Below are 10,945 nucleotides of genomic sequence, written 5' to 3' on the forward strand. Positions count from 1 at the left end.
ACTCAGGACCTGAATACATTCAGAAAACTTAATATCCTTCACAATCTGAATTCACTACCCAGATTTTAACACTTGCTCTCTGAATTTAGAAATAAATAAATTTGGATAGCCAGGCAAAATGGTACAAATACTTTTTCTTTTACAAAAGTTGAATTGTAATATACACTATTCAACAATTTGCCTTTTTTGCTTACATGTATATTTTTGACACCATTCTGTGTTAATTCATAAAGACCGATCTCATTTTTCATGTCTTCATAGTATTCCACTGTATAGTTATATCATAATTTATTGAACACATTTCTTATTGATGAGCCTTTACTGGTAACTTAAGTATATGCACTAACATGGAAAAGTGTCCAGATAATACATATATTTTTCTCTTCCCTTCCTCTCTATGACTGTGGGTCTACTTTTAATTGAGAGCTACATGGTTTGGCTCTTAATTATAAGCTAGGTTATAATTATATGTTTAATGGAGGCATGTTTATCTCATCTTTCCATACGCTGTAAATTGTAGGCTCTTTGGAATGAAGGATTATCTTCACTTAGGTGTCTTCCAAAATACTTATAAAAATGCCGGGCACACATTTTTGCAGATTCTCAAAAAGTTACACATAGTGTTACCCTCTGATCCATCAATCCACCCTTTTTAAAAACAATTTTTAAATATGAATTAAAATTTCTGTTTTGTATCAACTGCATGTTTTTCTTTTTACCTTTTGACTTCCTCCACCCAAACAATCTTTTTAAGTTAAAAAGTATATTGGGCGTGGGGGGCGCCTGGGTGGCTCAGTTGGTTAAGCGTCCGACCCTTGACCTTGGCTCAGGTCATGATCTCATAGTTCATGAGTTCAAGCCCTGCGTCGGGCTCTGCACTGGCAGCGTGGAGCCTGCCTGGGATTCTCTCTCTTTCTCCCTCTCTCTGCCTCTCCCCTGCTCTCTCTCAAAACAAATAAATGAACTTTAAAAAAATTGTTTAAAAAGTATGCTGGATAGCGTGTATAGTCTGTCTAAAATTTTGTGAAAGAAAAAAATAAGCTGGTTAATATAGATACAGAAAACAATTCTGGGGGAATACTACATCCAACTGGTAACAGTCATCAGAGGTACAGATTGGGACAAGGGAGAGTGGGCAACATGAGAGGTAGTTACTTTTTGTGTTAGAGTTTTCAGTTATGTTTAAATGTTTTTACTATGCAAATATTATTTTAGAAGCAGAAAAAGTAAACGTAAAAAGTATACAAAGGTACTACAAGCAGGGCCCCTGTGTGGCTCAGTTGGTTAAGCATCCAACTCTTGATTTTGGCTCAGGTCATGATTCCATGGTCATGAGATCAAGCCCCACATCAGCCTCCAGACACTGAGCGTGGAACCTGCTTGGGATCCTCTCTCCCTCTCCCTCTCCCTTTGCCCTCACCCCCACTCACACTCTCTCTGTCTCTCAAAATAAATAAATGAACATTAAAAAGAAAAGTACTACAAGGATGTTTCTTAAGAGAAATTTTTTTTAATGTTTATTCATTTTTGAGAGATAGAGCATGAGCAGGGGAGGGGCAGAGAGAGAGGAAGACACAGAATCCGAAGCAGGCTCCGGGCTCTGAGCTGTCAGCACAGAGCCCGACGCGGGGCCCAGACTCACGAACCGTGAGATTGTGACCTGAGCCGAAGTCAGATGCTTAACCAACTGAGCCACCCAGGCGCCCCAGGAATGTTCTTTGTAATATTGGATGCCATAAATAAGAACTGCGTAAATATATCATAGTACACCCATATTGTGGAATATAATTCAGCTCTTCCCAGAATATAGTTATCATGTCACACTAACAAAAATAACCGATAACAACAACGTGGGTTTTTTTAATTATTATTTTTTAATTTACATCCAAATTAGTTAGCATATAGTGCAACAGTGATTTTAGGAGTAGATTCCTTAATGCCCCTTACCCATTTAGCCCATTCCTCTTCCCACAACCCTTCCTGTAACTCTCTGTTCTCCATATTGAAAGTCTCTTACGTTTTGTCCCCCTCCCTGGTTTTATGTTATTTTTGCTTCCCTTTCCTTGTGTTCATCTGTTCTATGTCTTAACGTCCTCATATGAGTGAAGTCATATGATATTTGTCTTTCTCTGACTAATTTTGCTTAGCATAATGCTTTCTAGTTCCATCTACATAGTTGCAAATGGCAAGATTTCATTCTTTTTGATTGCCGAGTAATACTCCATTGTCTATGTATACCACATCTTCTTTATCCATTCTTCTATCGATGGACATTTGGGTTCGTTCCATACTTTGTCTATTGTTGACAATGCTGCTATAAACATTGGAGTGCCTGCACCGCTTCGAAACAGCACACATGTATCCCTTGGATAAATACTTAGTAGTGCAATTCCTGGGTCCTAGGGTATTTCTATTTTTAATTTTTTGAGGAACCTCCGTACTATTTTCCAGAGTGGCTGCACCAGTTTGCATTCCCACCAGCTGTGCAGAAGAGATCCTCTTTCTCTGCATCCTTGCCAACATCTGTTGTTGCCTGAGTTGTTAATGTTAGCCATTCTGATAGGTGTGAGGCAGTATCTTATTGTGGTTTTGATTTATATTTCCCTGATGATGAGTGATGTTGAGCATTTTTTCATGTGTCGGTTGGCCATCTGGATGTCTTCTTTGGAGAAATGTCTATTCATGTCTTTTGCCCATTTCTTCACTGGATTATTTGTTTTTTGGGTATTGAGTTTGATAAGCTCTTTATAGATTTTGGATACTAACCCTTTATCTGATATGTCGTTTACAAATGTCTTCTCCCATTTCGTCCGTTGCCTTTTAGTTCTGCTGCTTGTTTCCTTTGCTGTGCAGAAGTTTTTATTTTGATGAGGTCCCAATAGTTCATTTTTGCTTTTGTTTCCTTTGCCTCTGGAGACGTGTTGAGTTAGAAGTTGCTATGGCCAAGGTCAAAGAAGCTTTTGCCTGCTTTCTCCTAGAGGATTTTGATGGCTTCCTGTCTTACATTGAGGTCTTTCATCCATTTTGAGTTTATTTGAGTTATTTTGAGTTATTTGAGTTATTTGAGTTTATTTGAGTTTATTTGAGTTTATTTTTGTGTATGGTGTAAGAAAGTGGTCCAGGTTCATTTTTCTGCATGTCGCTGTCCAGTTGTCCCAGCACCACTTGCTGAAGAGATTGTCTTTATTCCATTGGGTATTCTTTCCTGCTTTGTCAAAGAGTAGTTGGCCATACATTTGTGGGTCCATTTCTGAGTTGTCTATTCTGTTTCATTTTTTTTTTTTTTTAATTTTTTTTTTCCACATTTATTTATTTTTGAGACAGAGACAGAGCATGAGTGGGGGAGGGTCAGAGAGAGGGAGACACAGAATCCGAAACAGGCTCCAGGCTCTGAGCTGTAAGCACAGAGCCCGATGCGGGGCTTGAACTCATGGACTGTGAGATCATGACCTGAGCTGAAGTCGGTCGCTTAACCGACTGAGCCACCCAGGCGCCCCTATTCTGTTTCATTGATCTGAGTGTCTGTTTTTGTGCCACTTAAAACAATTTTTAATGTTTATTTTTGAGAGACAGAGAGAGAATGAGTGCGAGCTGGGGAGGAGCAGAGAGAGAGGGGGAGACACAGAATCCAGAGCAGGCTCCAGGCTCTGAGCTGTCAGCACAGAGCTTGGTGCAGGTCTTGAACTCATGGACCACGAGTCATGACCTGAACTGAAGTCAGACGCTTAACCAACTGAGTTACCCAGGCACCCCACAATATATTTTTTGTATAGCTAAAACCATTCATTGTTTCTTTTTTTTTTTCAACGTTTTTTATTTATTTTTGGGACAGAGAGAGACAGAGCATGAACGGGGGAGGGGCAGAGAGAGAGGGAGACACAGAATCGGAAACAGGCTCCAGGCTCTGAGCCATCAGCCCAGAGCCTGACACGGGGCTCGAACTCACGGACCGTGAGATCGTGACCTGGCTGAAGTCGGACGCTCAACCGACTGCGCCACCCAGGCGCCCCGACCGTTCATTATTTCTAAGAGTACCTTAGCTTTCACAGTTATTTCTGTAATGTTTCAATTCTTAACAAGCAGCATGAATTACTTTTTCAATTGGGATAAAAGGTTATTACTTAATTCATGTTGAAATTGAGGATTTTACGATATTTTTTTACCTCTTGAGAATTAATTACTCTACTCTATCAGGTAAGTCTACTGCTTAATTTTTATGTATTAGACTTTGTGCACATTTGCAGGAAACTGTAATGTATTTTAGTAGGAGACTGTTTAGATGCCACTTTTTTTTTTTAAGTCTAGACAATGCTATTCAATAGAAATAACATACGTTATTTTAAATTTTCTAGTAACTACCTTTTAAAAGGTAAAAGGAGGGCGCCTGGGTGGTTCAGTCAGTTAAGTGTCTGACTTTGGCTCACTTCATGACCTCACGGTTCATGAGTTTGACCCCACATCGGGCTCTCTGCTGTCAGCACAGAGCCTGCTTGGGATCCTCTGTCTCCCTCTCTCCGTGTCTCCCCTGCTCTCTCTCGCTCTCTCTCTCTCTCTCCCTCTCTCTTTCTCTAAAAAATAAATAGACATTTATGGCACCTGGGTGGCTCAGTCAGTTAAGCGCCCATCTTTGGCTCCGGTCATAGTCTCACAGGTTGTGGGTTCGAGCCCCACATTGGGCTTTGTGCCGACAGCTCAGAGCCTAGAGCCTGCTCCGGATTCTGTGTCTCCCTCTGTCTCTGGCCCGCCCCCATTCACACTCTGTCTCTCCTTCTCTCAAACATAAATAAACATTAAAAAAATAATAAATAAATATTTTTAAAAAGGAAAAGGAAACCGATGCAGTTAATTTTAATAATGTTCTATCAACCCAAGATATGTATACTATCTAATCTACACTAGGTATACTATCTAACAAATGCTGTCATTTGACATGCAATGAATATAAAAATTATTAATGAGATATTTTATATTCTAATTTTCATACTAGTCTTTGAAATCGCGTGTGTATTTTACACTCACAGCATATCTCAATTCGGATGCTGAATTTTCAACAGTTAAAAATGTCCTACCAACACATTAAAGTGTTTAAAGGGAAAATATTTGACACTGTTTTAGCTCTAAAATTTAGGTTAAAGTTAATTAAAGTAAAATAAAATGATTCAATTCCCCAGTCACACTAGTTACATTTCTTTTAAAAAAAAAATTTTTTTTTAACGTTTTATTTTTGAGACAGAGAGAGACAAAGCATGAACGGGGGAGGGTCAGAGAGAGGGAGTCACAGAGTCTGAAACAGGCTCCAGGCTCCGAGCTGTCAGCACAGAGCCCGACGTGGGGCTCGAACTCACGGACCACGAGATCATGACCTGAGCCGAAGTCGGCCGCTCAACCGACTGAGCCACCCAGGCACCCCACTAGTCGCATTTAAAGTGGTCAATAGCCACATGTGGCGGGGCACCTGGGTGGCTCAGTCACTTAAGCCTCCAACTCTTGGTTTCAGCTCAGGTCACGATCTCACGGTTTGTGAGTTCAAGCCTCGCATTAAGCTCTGTACTGACAGTTTGGAGCCTGCTTTGCTTGGGCTTCTCTCTCTCTCTCTCTGTCTCTGTCCCTCCCCTGCTCACTCGCTCTGTCTCTCTCAAAGTAAATAAAGAAACTTAAAAAAAAAATCGCCACATGTGGCTGGTGGCTGCTTATGGGACAGCACAGATATAGAACATTTCCATCATTATAGAAGGTCTATTGGACACTGCTGGTCTAGACATCGAGCTCTTTGGCTGATAAAATCTTATCCATCTTTGAAGCCCTATTACTTAACCGTGCCGGTCATGTCGGAGATATTCCGTAAATGAGGGATCCATTCATGGATCCTGAACCGGGACCATAAATGGGATGGTCGCATTTCTGATGCAGAAAGAGAAGGATGAGAAGGATGAGAAGGAAGAGAAGGATGAGAAGATGGTTCTTCACAGTTTGGCATTGGCTGGCTCTGTTGACTTCCAGCTGAGGAAGGACGAATAGTTATTGTACTGGAGGTCGTTTGAGCTTGGTGCTGCGAACAGCAAATGATCTACGGAGTCTGTTTGTTCTCAACTGACTTAATACCAAAAAGAATTTGTGTAATGGCCCAGTGTACACTGGGTCCCACTGGATCGACACAGTGGTTGTCTGCTGGGGGCAGGAGGGGGCAGCAGAGAGCTGCCGGGGTGGTGAGCTCTGGGGAGCCCCAAAATACTGACAGGTGAGAAAACGGAGTATTAGGGGGAACTCAAATCGGGAACTCACCGGCCAAAAGGAAACCCAGCCTAGAAAGCACAGTATTAGGAGGGCTGCCAAACCAAGGTGAGACCGAGGTGTAAGGAAAGATGCTGGGGTCTGTAGTTTCCTATCCCACCTCAGAGGGAGATTTGGTCTTTCTTTCTTTTTATTTAAATTTTAAGCAAAATGAAGAAAATTAACATTACTGCCAACCATGCAAAAGTTTTGGCCATTTGTGTAGACAAATCATTAGGTTAACCTTTGGGGGTATTTTCTTCCTCCCTGTATAATCATTTTCTCCCCTATATAATCGTTTTGTTTTGTAAGTGGGTTTTTTCTAAAAAAATGTAATATTCTGTGAACATCTTTCCAGGTCTTTACATACTCTTTTTTTTTAACATTATTTTTCAAATATTTATTGAAAGCTTTTTTTTTATTATTATTTTTTGGAGAGAGAGAGCACACATATGAGCTGGGGAAAGGGGCAGAGGGAGAGGGAGAGAGAATCTTAAGCAGGCTCTATGCTCAGTGCAGAGCTTGATAGTGGGCTCGATCCCACAGCCCTAAGACTATGACGTGAGCCAAGATCAAGAGTTGGACACTTAACTGACTGAAGCACCCAGGCGCCCCTACAACGTCATTTTTAATGGTCCCTTCATCTTTGGTTTGTGTGGATTTCTGCCTGATTTAACCAATTGCCAGTTAGAAAACATCAGGATTCTTCCAAGTTTTCACCATTTGGAACAATATCAACCCTAGGTAAATCTTTGTGCCTGTCCATAACGATCTTCTTAGAACAAGCACCTAAGAGTAGAATGGCAGGCGCGGAGGTCCGCATTGGTAGATTTTTGGACTTCAATTGCCAAATCCCTCTCTTGGAAGGCTGTAACAGCATATACCCTTTCACTAGTGCTCACCCTCCCAAACCCTCAGCAGTTCTGGGTAATATTAAACATAAGCAAGCAAACAGACATCTATAACGCTCCAAAAGCCCAACAATTTTGCCAACTTAGCAGGGAAAAAAATGGCATTTCATTTTTAAATATAGAATTTATCTGGTTATTAGAGATGTTGAACATTTGAGAAAATTGGTCATATATTTGTGTGTATGTGTGTGTGCACTTGTGTTCCTATTGTTATTGTCCACTTTCTTTTTCTTTTTTTAAAACATTTTATTTTATTATTTTATTAATTTTTTTAATGTTTATTTTTGAAGGAGAGAGAGCCAGAGCATGAGTGGGAGAGGGGAAGAGAGAGAGAGAGAGAGAGAGGGAGACACAGAATCCCAAGCAGGCTCTAGGCTCTGAGCTGTCAGCACAGAGCCCAATGTGAGGCTCGAATTCACGAGCCGTGAGATCATGACCTAAGCCAAAGTCGGCAGTTTAACCGACTGAGCCACCCAGGAGCCCCTAAACATTTTATTTTTAAGTAGTCTCTACACCCAGCGTGGGGCTTGAACTCACAACCTGAGATCAAGAGTCACGTGCTCTCCCAACTGAGCCAACGAGGCATCCTATGCTATTGTCAATTTTCTGTAAGATACTTTCCTGTAGAGTTTTCTAAGTGCTGTCTACATAGTGAAGATATTAATCCTTTAAAGTATATACTGCAACAAACAAATAAATAGCTGTGCATATTTCCCACTGTATATCATCTCTTCATTGTTTTTATATGTGGCTTCCCAGAGGTTATCTTTTTTTGAAATAAACGTTTTATTTTGGAGTAATTTTTGAAACAATTTCACATTTATAGAAAAGGTGCCAGGACAGCACTGAGAGTTCCTATCTGCCTTTCACCCAGTCTGCCCTAATGTTTACTTCTTAGATAACCGTGGTGTATTTGTCCAAACAGAGCAAATACCGTAAGATTTTAAAGTTGCCTGTTCCTGGGTGCCGGACAACCAAGCAACTCCTATCGTCTTCATCTTCCTCTGATGGAAAATTTGGTTTGAAGTTTGGCTGATGGAAATTTGGAGCGCATTTGTTTTTCAGACGCTATGATTTTGTGTTTTCCGGTCAGAGCGCAGAAGTCTATGTAATCCGGAATGTTCTGAAATACATCATTAATAGTTTACTCACAGAGCTGCAGGACTCTTTTTACTATGAATAATAATGTTTCCACATGCCAAGGCATTCAGAGTTTTGATTTTGGAGTGCTCTGGAGGCTGGAAGCTCTGCTGGAGGGTTTAATTTGTAGTCGCGTCTCCCGTGGTTCCATTTAATCCTTCACTCTCCTTACTATCAGGCCGCTTACTTCCTGGGGTTAAAGGGCAAAAGTGGGCAGTGTGCCTAACATCATCCTTAATAGAAAGTAACATGCCATTAGAGCCCTTTTCTAAAGAGAGCTATCATCTTTCTCTTTCTAAATTACAGCTTCCCCACTGATAGATTGATAAAGAAGCATTTGGTCTCAAACGGTCTTTTCCTAGAGCAGAGAAGAATTACTTGGGATAACGGGACAGGCCAGTGTCAGAGCAGTGACCCGCAGAGCGAGGACGGAGCTCCTGGTACCTGCTCCACCTCTCATCAGCCCTCATCGGGGGGCTTTGCGTGGACCGCCTCCTCCCTGGTGCCTCATTTCCTCATCTGCAGAGCGAGGGGGCTCCGATGATCTCTTTCCGGTTGGAGATTTTCTCAGTGATTCTCAAAAATGGGCTTTATTGGGGCTGATGGATACGTTTATGATGTGGCTTGTGGTGAGGGTTTCTTGGGTGCATACACGTGTCAAAACTTACCGAGTGGCGTATTTTAAATATATGTAGCTTATTGTAGGTCAAGGATGTCTCAATACGGCTATCTAAAAAGAGATTTTATCCAGTTTAACCCAGCTTCCAGAACGATGAGGCAGTGGAAAGGATGGTGCTCTGTTCTGCTAAAAATCTGGTTCCATTGTCAGTGACAGAGAGACATAAACAGTGTTTTCTGGAGTTTTCGTTACGGCCTCCAACTGAGGTTTGTGTTTTCTCCTTCTCTGATTTCTATTTGTTTTTTAAAATTACTGTTTTTGTCCGTTCCAGGCAATGTTCATTCTGCTCATCTCAGGCATCGGCCTCGAATTCTCTCTCACTCTTGAGGCTCAGGAGTGTGGGGTCCGGGCTTCTCTCGGATGCCTACTGCAGCTGTAGGCTCACTTCCTGTTTAAAAGACATTTTTGGGGGGTGCCTGGGTGGCTCAGTGGGTTGAGCATATGACTTCGGCTCAGGTCATGATCTCGCAGTTTCTGGGTTCGAGCCCTGCATCGGTCTCTGTGCTGACAGCTCAGAGCCTGGAGCCTGTTTCAGATTCTGTGTCTCCCTTTCTCTCTGCCCCTCTCCCACTCTCTCTCTCTCTCAAAATGCTTATTTATTTTTTGGAGGGGGGGGGTGGGGCAAAGAGAGAGAGACAGAATCCCAAGCAGGCTCCAGGCTGTCAGCACAGAGCCCCACGTTGGAATGGAACCCCCAAACTGTGAGATCATGACGTGAGCCGAAACCAAGAGCTGGATGCTTAACCGACGGAGACACCCAGGTGCCCCTAGGTTCATTTCCAATAACCTTTTCGGGGAAGAGGAGAGAACTCGCAAGTCTCTGACATAGTGAATTCAGTTCATTGGGTAGTACTCCCCAGCCAAAAGTCCTCTTTGTTCGAAAGCGTGCTGTAAGGGTGATAACACAAATCCTTAAGGTGGGACTTCACAGTGTGACGCGTGGGTGCCGAGCTTTGGGGAGGCAGCGTGGAGATCGTGACCCGCCCCTCTTTTAACACCCGCCGGAAGGCATCCTGTCCCCGACTTCTCCCATCTGGTCAGGCTCCAGTCACTCACCACGGACCCGGGGTTCTCCCCCCTGCAATGTCTTGGAGCCCATCTCACACATTCCCTCCGCCACCACCACCTAGTCCAGGCGCGTCACTTGCAATCTGGATTGTTCCAGGAAGCTCCTTACTTGGCTCTCTGCTTAAAGTGTCCCTGCCCTGCAGCCCATCCCGCAAGAGTCATCATTCTTAGGACTGCCTTCCTCAATCACTTACTGGCTCAGCAACCTCCTGCCGCTCTCCATAGCTCCCTTTCCTCAGGTGTAAACTCCTTCTCTTGGACTGTGAGGTCCTTACTATCGGCTCTTCTCATATTTTCTTCTCATATTTTACCTTTCTCACCATGCCCAGGGGCACATCTGCCCAAGCGGTGCCCTGCTAGGCCCAACTGTCTGCCGTGTGTTCTCCAGTTCTGTACCTTTCTCATGTTTCCCTCCCCCCCAGGTCCCCCTCAGGAAATCCTGCCTTAAGACTCACTTAGCTCAGGGGCACCTGGCCGGCTCAGTCCATTAAACGGCCAACTCCTAATTTTGGCCCAGGTCACGATCTCGCAGTTTGTGAGATCGAGTCCCGTGTTCGGCTCTGGGCTGCACAGAGCCTGCTTGGGATTCTCTCTCTCTCTGTCAAAAATAAATAAATAAACGTAAAAAAAAGAAAGACTCATTCGGCTCAGACCCCATTTTTCCAAGAAGCTTTTATTGATTTTCCAAGTATATTCATTTCAATTTCTATGACTACTGTTTACTTGGTAGGTGCTGGGCATGTGAGGATGAACGATGGCCTCCATTTCTTGGTTTCTGTCTTCTCCCTGACACCCAAGAGAATGAGAAAACATGTTAATCCAGGAGTTTCTGAAACCAGACACACACTACACACACACACACACACACACACACACA

This window comes from Panthera leo, chromosome A2 (assembly GCF_018350215.1).
Source record: "Panthera leo isolate Ple1 chromosome A2, P.leo_Ple1_pat1.1, whole genome shotgun sequence".
In the NCBI taxonomy this organism is placed as follows: Eukaryota; Metazoa; Chordata; class Mammalia; order Carnivora; family Felidae; genus Panthera; species Panthera leo.